The 15,220-nt window shown below is 45.5% G+C and overlaps 1 long non-coding RNA gene across 1 annotated transcript; it reads left to right on the top strand.

Annotated features, from left to right (window-relative positions):
- The first annotated feature begins 9,563 nt into the window (after window positions 1-9,563).
- On the top strand, window positions 9,564-15,096 carry LOC136362991 (uncharacterized). The gene is made up of 3 exons (XR_010743879.1): window positions 9,564-9,746; window positions 11,230-11,352; window positions 13,159-15,096. It is a non-coding gene; the product is annotated as an uncharacterized lncRNA (long non-coding RNA).
- Window positions 15,097-15,220: the final 124 nt, after the last annotated feature.

Here is a 15,220-nt window from a genome sequence, read left to right as displayed (position 1 = left end):
GGGGTGAGAGGTCAGCAGCAGGCGGTATGATGCGAGCGGGGGGATGTAATTATCACTCCTGTGACATACTGCTGGGGGCTTTCATGGATCGTCACCCGGGCTGGAGGTAGGGAGGGGGAGTGGATGGACACAAGGCAAGAGTGGGCAGTAGGGTTAGAGGAGGCAAGGGCTTTCTGAAACCAGAGAAACCAGAAAGTGTAAAGCCCTGGCTCTTCCCCAAACTGAAAACTTGTGCCCTGCAGAAAGACAGAAAGGGCGTTTGAAAAGCTGCTGGGATGAGGAAGCAGCCCTCTGTTTGGAAAGGCTTTTGGCCACTTAAAAATGTTTTAAGTTCCCTCCACTGCTGCATCCTGACAACGCACCATAGACAAGAGTGCCTTCAGACATTCAAAAATCAGATGCATGTGTGCTCTTCCAGGTAAGATTTGATACTGGCAGCCTCAGTAAGCCATTGCCTTGTGCTGGCACTGCTCATTTCCTTCTGCAACTCCCCTGTCTGGAGTCTTTTATGGACAAGATGAGGCTTTCTGGGTAAATAATCTCCCAGATACACCGTGCAGTCTTTGCATGTCCCCTTGGAGCCCCAAGGTAGAGATAAGATCTTCACCAGAGCAAATAATGAGGAAAAAGTAGTTGAAGACAGACTGAAAGGTAAATGTCTCTGTCCTGAAAAGAGGAGTTTAGATGGAACAGGAGAAAAACTATCATAAAGCCATATAAATTAGATAAATAATATAGATTCTGACAATGGGAAGATTAAGAATGCTGGCTGGCAGACACAGGCTGGAGAGTCTAAGATGATGCTGAGAATTTTCTTAGCAGTGAGCATAGTTCTGAGTACGGTTAGACTCCAGCACTGCTGAACTTTGGGGGTAGAAGTGAGAAGAGAGTTTCTGTCTCTAGTCTGACTTAGGTAATTCCAGGGTATTAAAAGTCTGCTATGGATTCTCTTTGTGTCTTCAAGGGTTCCATTGCTTAAACCTGAATTTCTAGTTTTGTCTTGTAACTGGGAACCACTTCATCAAGGTGTTTCCTAAGCTAGGACTTAAAAACTCAGCCTCCAAGAGTATACGTGAGACCACTTCAGTTCCCATGGTTTCGATGCCTCAAACTGTCTTGGTGAGCCACAGAATATCATGGCTGTGTCTCATTATAAGCCTGAAGATTAGCATTAGGCTCTTGGACTGTGCCTGGGAAGGTAGTGAAGAACATACAGTGCTGTCATGTCCTCAGAATTGCGAGATGCAGGAATGCCCCAGTAGGATAGGCGGGTGTGGTTCATCTTGGCCCGCAGCCATCCTCTAACAGAAGCTGTCACCTGTGAGTCACAGCGAGATTCATGAGACAGGCACTGTGCCCCATCACTAAGGTGTTCCCCTACAAACTTTTGTAGTTGGATGATGGTGACATGGACAGTGGTACCTGGTGCTATTTTGAGCCTTTGATTACTGTTTTTGACAGTACAGGGAATGACATCTCTTCATACTTGGGGTGAATATGTACATCAGCGCTGCTCTAATTGTCTCTCAGAGCCAGAGATGGAACTTTTTTGTGAAATTCCATTGGCCAGAAATAATTTATGTTTAGAGGAAAAATATCACTGAGTAAGCTAGGGTAAATATTATTCATGCAGTCTGAATTAAAAGATAAGTGTATTCTAAACATTGTCTTTCTCGCCAGCTCTGGACAGAATTACTGTCACACCTCATTGAAGCTCAGAACTTAATTTATCATTAAATTACCTAAACTTAGAAAGAAACTCAGCAATATTTGCAGTAGGTAATCTTCAGGCTCCAAATTGCCAGGCCTCTTTGCCTTTCATGCAGAGAAATTAACATTTCCTGCATTCCTTCAGACACATTCCCTCAGATTCTCAGCAGTGTCATGGTACGTGTATAGTGCCTCTTCTCTTTACTTTGTTTCATCATGGCCATGCTGGGAGGCAGAGACAGGACTTAGTTAATGCCTCATATTATTATCATCATTCATGTGTCAGTGTGGCTCCACTGTAGGTTTTCAGAGAGGTGTGTATTTCTGGAAGGGGCTATGGTTATGGGCAGCCTTTGTCACATTAGCAGAATGTTGTCAATGTATTTACAGATTCAGAGAAAATATAGAAGAAAGTAAAGCTAAAAATTCATCTCATCCAGCCAAAAGATATGATTCCTTCCAAATTCTTCCCTTCCTTGGTCTTCAAGAAAAATTATACGCTTTCTAAACAAGTTATTTCCAGACTTTACCACATATACAACTAAAAAGATTTCTGAGCTTTCTCAATCTCCCTTGATGCAGTTTAAGGCTACAATTTTTCCCTACCTTCCAAAGGCCCTGCCTCTTCAAAGCAGCCTGCTATGGATTTGAATATTGCCCTCATGTCTCCTGCACTCTTCTTTTTCTCTAGACTAAACAAACCTGGTTACAGCCTTTTCCCTGCAGGCCAGGTTTTCTAGATCTCTGACCATTATTTATTAATTTCCCTTTGGCCTTTTGGACTGTCTGCTTTATATCTGAACTTCAGTGAAAAGTGAGGAACAAGGAAGGGCCAAGAAATCCAACACAGACTTTAGTAACACCAAGGAGAGCACAAGAATTAGATGAAAATATTATACTTTACTGGAAATCAGCTCAGAAGATACTGGAAATTTGAAGGGTGGGAGTTGGGAACTGAAAAGGATGAACCTGACCAATATGGTGTCTACTGAGTCACCTCCTATTTGGTGATGCTGGAACAGGTGCTTTTTTAAGTGTGGCTTAAAGGCATCTTGTCACTTAAAATAGTAGAGACTCAAACTGAATGGGCTTGAGAAATATGAGACAAAAGTGAAAGAGTAGAAAGTTACTTGGATAAAAAAAAAAAACTTGTGTGAATACATCCCAGATCTTTTGCAACTCTTAACTCTAACAAAAAAACTGATTATTTGTGTTCCTTTTCGAAAAGAGTTCTAGGTAGTGACATTGGCAGGAAATGTTTGATGAACTGAAAATTTTAAATCAAGGAGGAGTTCCAGATGCAAAATCTGAATATTTGTGTTGGAAACCAGTGTTGTAGGGCTGATCTAGCTTATTACAGCATGTGGACTAGAAAGACCTCTTCCACACCAAACAAATCAGTTGTAATCTTTCTTACATGCTAAGTGCAAAATCCCTTTTTTTCTATAGTCTTCAAACCCAGATTAATTCCTCAGAAATATTTGGTGAATTTCAAACAGCGAATACACTTGAGAGAATTCAACTGCAACAAACAAGCTGTCAGTGGAGAAATGGGCTAAATTTGGCAAATAGAGTATTTGCTGGATATTGCTCACTTAGGTTTACAAGGGACTGGAAAGGACATGCCAAAACACCTGTTCCTAGTCTTTGCACTAAAGATATTTCCTTGAAGAAGGCATTAGGAGTCTCTTATTCTAGAGTAGAAAAGATAAGTGAAAGGGAAAATTTACTGATGATGAGCTCTGGCAATAGTGATGGGAGGCAAAAGGATATGGTGGTTAATAGAGGGGACTGGATGATGATAGGCAAGGAAAATGAGAGCAACAGATAGGAGTGGGAGACACCAGAGGGGTGGGAAGCATGGGGGAGGAGGTGAGGAAGTGAGCCAGGAGAAGACAGCGTGACTGTGTCTGATCTACACTGACGAGTACCAATGTTAACTGTCACCTCTCATCTCCAAACTAAATCACGCCTGGAATTGGAGGCAGCAAGGAGCTGATAGAGTCAGCCTCAGAGAGCCGACAAGTCAATCAGAGCGGAGATGCGTGGAGAGACACCAGCTTTACAGGGCTCGGTGCCTTCATTCATCGCAGGATTTACACCTGTCAGGCTCCCGCGGGGGGGAGCGCGCTGGGACTCACTTTGGCACCACTTAAAATGGGACAACAGACACATTACTGCAATCACCCTCTGCTTTCCTGTCCTCTGGAGGGTGTGTTTTATATTATAGGGAGCTCAGCTGCCTTTGTGAGTTGAATTGGAAGCTGAACACAAATCTTGCAATGCAGGAAGGGACTGCCCGTGTTTCAGCACCTGGAGGGCTATTCCTCTTGCAGATCTGCAATGCCCCAGACCAAAGAGGGAAGGAGGGCTTTGCAGAGCAGGGGGAGATGATGGGGTAACTGTTCACTAACCAGAAGGCTTCAGGAGCTATGTAGGCTGTGCAAACCTCATTACCTGAGTCTGACATACTATCTATTAGAAGAGGTCAACACAGGCCAGAACAAGAGATCAGCCTTCCTGTCTTCTTCCCAGCTCTTCTCAAATACCTGCAGTGCTCCATAAAGACTCTCCTCTCCTTTCAAAAGAGTGCCCAGATCAGAACTCTTCCCTGCTGGCTAAATCCTGGGTACCAAAGCTTGTGATACAGGCTTTGAGCTGCCTGATCTCTTAATCCAGCTGTGTGTATTCATTTGAAACTGAAAGCAGCTCCTTTTTGTCGCCTGCTTCTCAGCATTAACTTCTCTTTGATGTAATTCTTGCTTCCTATGCTCTCTCCCTTCATGGGGAAGATTAGTGTGAAATTGGCCTGCTTCTCCAGAGACTGCAGTGTTAAGCCTTCAACACTTGGTCCTTTTTGGAAATCCTTAACCCACATCGAGAAGCGGGGGAGGGAAGGAAAGTGTAAGAGTTCCAGATTTGACTCTGCCAGAGCTCTGATGTCTCCTTTCCCTTCAATGTTTTGGGAGTGGGGAGCCTGGAGGTTGAAGGACTTAGGGATGTTCTCTGAATCATTCATGTGTTTTAAAGCAGGGACTATGCTGCAATCCTAGCTGCTAGGCATATATCCTCTCAGGATATATGAGTGAGGATGTGAGGATGGCAATGCAGGGGTAATCAGAGGGAACTGTGAGCATGCAAACTGTAAGCCCAGGTTGGTCAGAGTGACACGTTTTGGGAACTAAGCCACAAAATTGTTACTAATCTGCTTTGAGGAAGTACACTTGGAGATGGATTTCCTATGTCCATGTGGTGGGGATGGGAGTGCAAGAGAGTGAGTTCCTCTCTTCTTGGAGATGTGGCTGCAGGGTTGCCTTAGACTTCATGTGGAGTTTTTCCTCATGAGAAGACTGATAGGCTTAGTGGGGAGAGACTTCAGTGAGCTCCAGTACTGCATTTCCTGAGTATCTATGCCTTAGACAAGTTGCTTGTGAGCATTTCCCTTCCCCACAGTGACAGGACAACATTCCTTGCTCTCCCTTTCACCCTGCTTCTTCCTGCCTCCCCCAGTATGTCTGCTTTCTGCTTGTCTTCCATCATCCCACCATTACATGGACTTCTACTTTACTCCAGCAACCACTTCCATCAGCCCTTGGACCTGTGCCTGCTCCTTCCTCCTCCATCAGTCTCTTCTGCACCCACTGTTCCTCCTGGTGGCTCTTCCCTGCTCCCCACACACTTTTGCTGCATTCCAGATCCACTATCCCCTCCTGCTTGGTCCTGCTCCATTGCCCTCCCCATAAACACATGGTGCCATTATCTAAGGAAGGGCCTTGAGCACCCCCCTTGGTTTAGCCTTGTGCTTCCTCCTGCTTGGTCACCCCCCTCCCCTACCCAGGTCTGCAAATCACTCCTTCCCATGTCAGCCAGCAAATTGGTTTATCCTCCCCCCATCCCAGCTTTCATTACCTTGCCGAAATGAAGCGATATCTCCTCGGCGGAGGCTTCCCGTCGCTGCAGCCAGTACCCAAATCATGAGAGCTGGCATAATAAATGAAGACAAAGTGCCGGCGGCCCGGGCCATCTCTCCCACTGCGCCACTAGCCGCTGCCAGCTTCATTATTCGCTTAAGTTGCCGGAGAAAATTACTTAACCCTGACCCGTGTATTAGGGCCCTGTATTAATGCTGCGACAGGCGTCTCTTACAGCAAAGAACAATTTATTAGAGCCGAAACAGGCTGCTTTTCTCTGTCATTTTTCCAATCTGAGCTTTGAACACACATCATTAAACTTGTCTGACTCTCTCCCCTTCTCCATCATTCCTTTTTTATTTTTTTAAACAGAAAGTGCTGTAGAGAATAGAGATTGTTCTGAACTCACTGAGTGCCTCAGACTTTGCCCCCTCCTTTCTCCCGTTATGCTCTTTCCTCCAAAGTCCACGTCTCCATCTCTCTCTGTCTAATTCACCCTTACTCTTCTCCCTCTGTAGTCACATATCTGTTTTTCAAACTCTTCTTCCTGAAGTTCTCTCACATTCTCTGCTTGCTTACCTGTCCCTCTTTGTGTGGGTGTCATACTTTCTTTCATTCCATTACTTTGGCTAATCTTACTTCTTTCTATGGACCAAACTGGAAGAAATACGCTGGAAAATACATGTTCCCAATGTCAGAATAGGGTCTGTCCCACTTTGCCTTGCTCTGGGGTTTCCTGGAATAGCAGAGATCATCAGAGCATGGAGTTGCCTTATGGACTTATTTTCAGTACTACCATCCTTATCCCCTTCTCTTCAAAGACTCATGTAACCATTTCTATGGCCTCTACATCACCCAGCAATCTCCAAGCAGTGTGAGCACCAGGAAGGGTATCAGAGGATTAGCTGGGGGAAGAGCAGGGGGGACCTTTCTTCTTACTTGCTAAAATATATCCAAATGCTTCGGTGGCATTCAGTTACGCTCTCTTTAAAGCTGACTCTAGTCATAGAATTGACAATGCACAGCCTTCAACTGGGATAGATTTAGCTGGAGGCTAACCATGCAATCTCTCCCCTTCTCTGTTTTCTGATGGGCTACAGAGGGAGAGAGACAAACAGAGAGAGAGGGAGAGATGAGAAGCAGCCAGACAAGCTCTTCCTCAGACCTCATTGCTGAAGCCTTGCAAAGCTGGTGACAGAATACTGTCTAATGAAGAAAAAAAGATAGCAGCAGAGTGTTTTTCAAATATTTGATCACTTTTTGTTTCGGATGCAAGGCCTAGACTTACTCACTTGAAGAGAACCTGGGCAATGTGAGTGCAGGATGATAACTTAGACTGGATATCCAAAGCTGGAGGCTACCAATTTATAGCAGTCTCAGTGGAGTCTCAGTGTTTAAGGCTTGGTGAGAGGGTATTTGGGTTCAACTGCCAGGGTGGAGTGCTTAGCCCCTGGGTCAGACTGCCTGTTGTGCTGTTGTAGTTTGTCTCCAGAACCCCTCTGGGCAGAGGTCAGATTAGCTGAGGGGCTGGCATGAAGCCTATGTTGGCCTTATTATCCACTTTATCAGTCCAGAGGTACCTCCTAATAAAGAGGAAGATTCTGTATGAATTAGTTGACTGGTGATTTTAGAAATTTTAAGCTTAGCCTTCAGCATCATTAGAAGAAGACAACATGAATAACCCAGAATTTCAACACACAGGCTTTTTATGGCAAACATTCTTCTCCATTTCCATTTTACTAGTGATTTGCACAAGAAAACAGCAGGAAAAGTACACTTCATTTAAAAAAGCTATATATACAGACTTCCATAAATCATTCTGGCTTCAAAGATTTCTAACTCTGGTTCTGGACCTTTATCCATCTGTTAATGATTTTTAACCATTATTTTTATCCATCTGTTAATGATTTGCTCATTGCCAACGATTTTCTCATGGGAATAAGTGCATGAAGAGAACTTGCTAAGGACTGGATGGATCTAGGTGATCACCATGCCTTCAGCTTGCTTTTCAAGAGACCAGATATTCCTGGACATGTCCTCTATTTGTCAGCAATGAAACTTGATGCTAAATGGGAGGCCTTGCCTTATGTGGAGGGTCTGCTTCCCTCTGCTTCTGTCTGGATTGCCCTGAGGAGCTGGAGATTACAAAAACTCAACACATGGTCACGCACAGATGGGATTAAGCTAAGAAGGGGTAGGAGATCTGCCTGGTTTGGGAGTTGGGAGAGATTATTTGTGCTACTCTATGCAGAACTTTATACACTGTGACAATGAGCACTTCTGTCTGCCTTCATGGCAGATCCTGTGTGATCTAGGTGAGAAGTGTTACTGGTTTTACATCAATTTATTATGAGTCTTATGCTGGATTGATTTTCCTGCAGCCTAGAGAGTGGGACAATCTGCCCCTCATCTTGAATCTAGAGGAATGGCTTTTGTCAAAGGAAGATGAGAGTTGAGACCCCACAGTTTTTTTCAAACTGCAGCTGCTCAGTCCACACTGACTTCTCTATTGCAGCTTTTTTCTCCCATATGGACCTTGTCAAAGATCCTTTATCATCTCAAAACCGGATTTTTGACAGTCTCAAGTACATTATTTGCAACAGACTAACAATCAAAAAATTCATAATAACTAAAGCATTACCTAATATTAACCATGGGAGTAATAGGTTATATTACTCTAATTTAGCAGAAACATTATTGTCTTCCCGTCCACTCAAAATTTGTCTGGGATACCAAAGTTTTATATTGAAAAAGGAATGAAAATTAAAGTAATGGGGTTTTTTTCATAGAATCGTTCACATTCAAGGTGGGAGTTCAACTTTTGATCCTAGCCTCATCCCCTAGTGTTTATGTGGGCTGGATGAATTTTCAAGGCTGCTTATCTTCACAAAGAGGGAGAAAGTTATTTCTAGCAATGTCAGGAATCAAGGGGATTCTGTAGCTATTTGTCAGGGGAGTGATTGTGAGGTGAAGGACAGGAAATTCATGAAGACATAAACATGGTACATGAGATGGCTTGGGGGCTGGTGGGCTGTATCACAGCACTGATACCTCTGGAATAGAGCAAATACCTCAGGAGGCACACACAGAAAGAGGAGCGCAAAAGTTGGATCACAGTACAGTAGGGGATAGTTTTTCTCCCCTTGTACATAATTTCTGTGAGTGATTTGTCAAAGGTCCTAGTTTTTATCCACCTGTTGAGGGATCAGCTAATGTGAGACACTGAATGGCCATGCATGGCCTCCTCATGTAGCTGGGAGAGAGGCCAATACTTGTGCATCTTCTTCTTTGGCCATCAGGGAAAGGCATTTAGGATGAGCTGTCAGCTGGCCCTTTAGGAGCCAACAGCTCCAGTGGCCTTTTGTTTAGAGTGTGAAGGCTCTGCCACCACATAAAGCATCTCTTGGGCCACTAAAACTGCTGATCTGTGGAACTTCTTCATTGCTTTTTCCTCAGATGTGAGTATGGGGTCACTGGTGCTGACATGGAGAAGAGGGGTGGAGGAGATGGCAGTGAGGGTGAGAGGGGATGGTTGGTTGGTGCAGCTTCTGGGAGTCCCTCCCGAATTCCCTACCACTCTCCTGCTTAGCCTGATAGCTCCTCCAAGTTCTCTAATCACCTTCTTGCTGTAATGAGCCTCTCATCTCACTGATGGAAATCAGGGTATTTGGTTATGAAAGGGACACTGTTAATAACACGATCTCTCTCTTCCCCACTCCATCCCCCACTCCCCCATCAACCCCCCTTCCAGTTCTCCACACAATTCTCTCAATTAACGATAGGCAGAAATTAATTTTTCCCCTGGACTGAAACAATTGCCTGGCGGAGGATTGCCAGCTCGGTTCCAGATAGGGACCTTTCCCAGCAGAGCCCAGAGAAAGGAGGAGAGACCGAGGCGATAAGCAGGGCCCTATCAGCAGCCACAGGACGCAGTAATACAAATGTTATCCTTAGAAATGTATTTAAAGAGGATATGTTTATAATTCGAAGGGGATTGTCAGGACTGCTCCCTTCCCCCTTCCCACAGATCCACGCTGCTGCGTTCTTCCTTACCACGAAGAGCTCTCAACCCTCCGAAAGGCTTGGCAATGTCAACACCCCAGGCTTCCCCAGGCACAGCATGAGGTAGGAGAAGGGGACGCCTGAGTGCAGTGCTGGGAATGGCTGTGGAAGTCCATTAGCTTAGTGCCAGCTAAGACAGCGAGCAGGATCTTCTCCAGAGGCAGGGGCTTTCACCAGTCCTACTTGGGTTTTGAACAAGAGGCAAGGAGTCAACGCAAATATGCTGTGCCCAAAAAAAAGTAGTGGTAGAGGAATAAATAAGTACATGGAGATAAGGGAAGAAAGCCTTAGCTGCAGGCTGTTCTGGAGGGCAGGGAGAGGTTAAGCACAGCCTGGGGCAGGGGTGTAGTTGCTGTTGCATGTGACTCAGAAAATGCTGTCCTCTTGGTTGCTTTCTAAAACTACACATTTATGGATCCCATATGTAAAATAGCTCCATGTTTTAAAAAAGCCATCTGGCCCAGCCGAACATACAGATGCCAGCCAACAAGTGTACTCCTGGCTGAAACACCCAGTCCAGTTCAGACACCCATGGAACAGGACACCTTCACCTTCCCCTAAAATAAGGAAGGACAATGCACTCAGTAAGGCCTTATAGCAACCCCTGCCTGCCCACTTCATGCAGACTTGTGACATGCCCTGCAGATCTATCTACATAAGACCTGCTGTCCTTTGTACCAGTTGATCGCACTGAAGCAAACAGGATAATCACAAGATGCAAGGACAACAGGGGAGGAATGAACGGGAGAGGCCATAGAGGACTTTCAGGAAGTAAAACCTGCAATCATTCTAACTGCAAAAGACATAATTCCAGCCTCCTCGAGGCTTTACCTGCCCTTGTGGGTGATCCCCACACTTGGCTCTGCTGGATTGCTTTGAGGCCTATGGATTTTGAAACACCACTTGTTCTTGCTGAGGGCAAGCTAGCACTCAGTTCCTGCCCACCCACATTAACATCCACAATGCTCCAGCCCTCACCAGCATCACTGGTATCACAGCCTGCTCTCTGCTGCCATGGCAAATGTGCTTCTTTTCTGAACATTAAAGCATCCTCAGGAGGTTTAGTCAGCTCCCTGTGGCTGGCTGGTAGACTGCTAAGTGCCCCTCTGCGTGTCTCTGAGGCTGCTGTTTTTACATCAGCAATGGCAGGTAGACAGGAACTCCAGTAAGAACCCAGATCATTCTACAGAAGTCCTTGATCAACTGCCAAATACAGCAAAATTATAAAATACAACATGCTAGATATCATCTCTATGAGTAGTTTCATGACCAGACTTTCTGTTGCAAGGTTGAGGGGAATTCTGCAATTTATTTAGTGGTTCTTTAGTTCCTGCCTTGCTTGCCCTCTGTTTCTCTTTTTATTTAGTTCTCGCTTTCAAGTTACAGCATTAACATCCTTCTTGCTATCCTTTCCATGGAAGAATCCAAGTAAAGCAGATTTCATTTTAATTTCTTGCCAGAGGAACTCTGCATCTGTGACACTTTGTCTCTTGCCTGTCACAGCAATAATCACGTTTGTTTTACATTGCCTCACACCTATATTTAGTGTACTCTTCACAGCAATCAGGAGCTTGACTTGGCCAAATCAGCAGAAGTGGCACCTTGTCACAAGTCCCAGCACTGTATCCTGCACATGGTAATTGCTCAGCCAGCTGGTAGCAGTGGTGGAGTTCATAAACATCAGGTCCTACAAACCTTCTGGCTCCCCTCACTTCAGCTCACTCTGTCTCCACCATGCAGACTTTGTCTATCCACTGCCACATGTATGAAGGATGTGGATGGACCAGTTCCAGCAGGTCCAGAGCATCTACTGGGGCAGAAAGGGTGGAGGAGGATTTGGTAGGCCCTGCTGGTCTTCCAGTGCAGGAGAGCAGTGCTAGACCAGAGAAGATCTGATTCAGTGAGTCTGAAGAAAAGATACATGTTTTAAAATCAATTTGTTGCTGTACAGCGTGAAAACCTCTTTCTTTTGCTGGGCACAAGTGAAGCATTTTGGTCTAATGTAGAGGTGCTGTGGGAAAATAATAAAACCTAAAATCCAGACCACGTTTAGTGGGACTAGGCTGACTCACTGCAAGATTAAAATATTTTTGCAGACAAGCCAGCCCCACTTTCTGTATTACTTCATGTTCATAGCTAGAAAGTCCTTTTAAACATCTCTGAAGAGTGCATTAGAGACCCTGGAAATAAAGCACAGGCCTGTCAAAGGACGTTGAAATACAGGTCACCTCTAATCATCAGGACTATCAGCAATCCTTAAAGTCCATATTAATGGATGCCAAAGATTCTGGCAGCAGATTACATAAATATAGGCCTGAGCATTACTGCACTGTCAAAGACACTCGGAAACCAGAGCATATTAGGGAAACACCACATGATGCTTGTAGAACAGTAACCAGAAATAAACTGGCCCTGTCTGTTCCACAGCTTCTGGCAAGAGTCCTGGTGTTGGGTCAAAAGCAAGAGCTTTGACTGTAGAGAAACAAGTATTTACTGCTGTGGTCTGTAAAAGAATGCAGACTGGATATTTGTCCTGCAAATAAAACCAAAGAAGAGAAAACACCAAATTTCCTTTTTTTTTTCTCCTGCTGTCTCTCCCCACTCCTGCCCTGACTCCCTCAGCAGCTTGGTTTCCTTACTCTTTCCCAGTGCTGCCAAACAAATGCCTCAGATCAGCACGCAGTGATATTGCTGGTGTTGGGGTAACCTGTGACACAGGAGCATGTGGTGACTCATTTTTTCCAGGCCTATGGGAATCACTGATTTGAACTGTTACTGGCTTCTTTGGCAACATCCATGGAATGATACGGGAATGTTTAGCTAGAATATGACCCACTCTGTAAGGAAAGGACACAAAGCTGTCTCTGCAATCAACAGATTTGCTTGAGCTTCTGCACTGAAGTTCCTGAGCTCTCTGCATGTCATTTGTTCCCTTCCCTCAGCGTTTCTCACTGTTGCCAAACTGATAATCCTCAGTGATGATGTGGAGCCACCTATGCTGGTGACAGTGGAATTCTTGCCCTTTTTCATCATATTCGGTAGTACTACAATATTCTTAACTGATAATGGCATGCCCAGTTACTCAGAAAGGTCCACCACTAAAGCTATCACTAGATCAGTTTGCACGGCCTTTACTAGCAGGGGTTTGTATGAACCCAGTGGTACAAAACACCAGGAAAAGAAGCTGAGCTCTGTAAGTGTGTTTGGATCCTCCCTAGCTATGTTCTTGGGGCTGATATTCAGCGACTGTTGCTTTACACACATAGCCAAAGCCTCCGTGACAGACTTCTCCTTGCCATTTTCACCCAGCTTTTGTCACTGGGCTGTCCATGCTGAGCCAGCCTGGCACTGGTCACCTCACACAAATGTCCACGTTGGTGGACTGCGACTCCAGATGGGAGCAATCCAAGGCAGACTGTACCAGCTCCCAGGGAGAAGTTCCTAGAAGGGTCTTGACATGTGCACAGCCTCCCAGATGCCATTTCTGTCACTTTCAGGTGCTGTTTCAACTTGGAGTTTGGAAACTGGGCTTTGAAGGCGTCTGAGGGAGTGTCCTTCCAAGACAAGCAGGCACAGCTGGTTAGTCACACCAAGATGCTGGTGTGTGTGATATGGGTGTTTGGCAAAGATGCACAGAGAAGGTCTCTCCTTCTGGCCAATGTACACCTATTTCTGATAAGGACTGGCTCTCTGAGAGAGGGTACATCCCACCACACCCACACAGCTGGACCAAACTGATAGCTCAAGATTTTCCAGTGGGCAACTTGCAACTTGACAGCCAAAGTCTTCAGAAACTCCTTCCAGGTGGTGGGGCAGGAAGGAAGAATGGCAGCACAGCCTTGTCCACTGTGCACTTCTCCCTCCCTCACTGCCTCCCTCCCTTCCTTTTCAGCCCTGTCCTTTCTCAATACCCAGGAAAGATTAACTCCTCTTCGCACACCAGAGAAAGTTATTATCATTAATGAAGAATTAAAAGAGAGTGATTAATAAAGGGCCCTTATCTGGCCATGAGGAGGAGGCCGGACAATGGAAGGAAGATGGAGAAAATGAAAAACAATAAATACGAAGCGTAAAAGGAGGCGAGCACTGCTCCCACTTGTTAGATCGCAGCTGCATCTCCTGAGGGGGGAAGGCTCCAAATTGCTAATTACTGCCTCTGAAAAGACCTCGCTCTGATATGTTTTCTGCTGAAAGGTTCCCATTAATGAAGCAGCGATGATGCCGTTTCCCTTTGACTTGCCTTCAATTCCCTCCCTGAGCTTCCTCCCAAGCCGGGAACAATGAGGCCCTGGGAGCTGGCGGATCCCACAGGCCTTTCGGAGACTGGGCCGGGGGCAGCCGAGAGAGGGGAGCCGAGCCGGCTCTGAAATATGGAGGGGGGAGATAAGGCAAAGACAGAGGAAAGAGGCTCACTCCCAGGAGCCCAGGGAAAATTTGCAGTTATTATGAAGGAGATGAGACAGATTAAAAGCCCTTGTGTTCTGCGCTGCCCTTTTATTTAGTGGCTTCATCTCTGAGATGAAAGAAGTTGGAAATGACTTTCTCCGCATTTTGCTGCAAGAAGCTTCACGGCACATTTTTTGACTTTATTCCTCCCTTTGTCTCTTGTCCCCTTTCTGTCTCTCTTTTTTCCTTTTAACCCCTGGAAGGTTTTGCTGGAAAGTGCCATGGGAGTAGGCAGAGCGTTTGCCGGGGCAGAGCGATGACCCTGCCGCTCTCGCCATCCTCCTGATGGCTCCTGCTGCCCACCGGGGACGGAGCTGGGCCAAGGCACTGCCACCACGAGCACAGAGCATCCAGCCAAGCCTCAGAAACATCCCTCACCACTCACAATCCCTTCTCCTGCCTCCAGGCCCTGCAGCACTTCAGCACAGGTGACTGCAGACTCCGGGCAGGGATAAACCAACCCGTTTTTACAAAGCCCAGTGACGGATGACAGTCCGTGTGGGACAAGAGTGCTGAACATTGCGTAGTCCTGGAGCATTTCATGAGCGAAACTTAGAAGTTGGGCCAGTTCCCATTCAGGCAACCTACAAAGTGCACAGAGTAAATAATTTGCCAGGGATGTGGGATCAAGTTGAATGCAGGCAAGGGTTCAAAATTTACTTTTGCTGACCCATCCATGTCAGGGTGAACCTTATAAGACTGGACAGAATTACCATAAACTGCTCAAAACCAGATTATCCCAACTGCCTCATTATATTTCTTGAACTCTTATTCCAAATTTTCTGATTTTTCCCCCATACACATCAGTGCTCCTTTGTGGCACTGTTTTAGTTCTTGGGACTCTTGCAATTGCGAGAGCACTTTTATCCTGTCTCTTGCCTTTGCCCTTGCTCTCTCACAGAAAATGGACCCTGCATGTCAGTATGTTGTCTTCACCCAGGCCAAATGCTGACATCGTCTGCAGAAATTTGTGTTTGAGTGTTGAATGTGGGGAAAAAAATAATGGAGAGGTGAAGTAAAATTTATACCAGTTGCAAAACATTTTGTTGACCTAGAGAAACAGGAGAGAACTAGTTGAGAAATGAGGGGAA

Source organism: Sylvia atricapilla, chromosome 6, assembly GCF_009819655.1.
Source record: "Sylvia atricapilla isolate bSylAtr1 chromosome 6, bSylAtr1.pri, whole genome shotgun sequence".
NCBI lineage: Eukaryota > Metazoa > Chordata > Aves > Passeriformes > Sylviidae > Sylvia > Sylvia atricapilla.
This window is presented reverse-complemented; position numbering and strand designations above follow the sequence as displayed.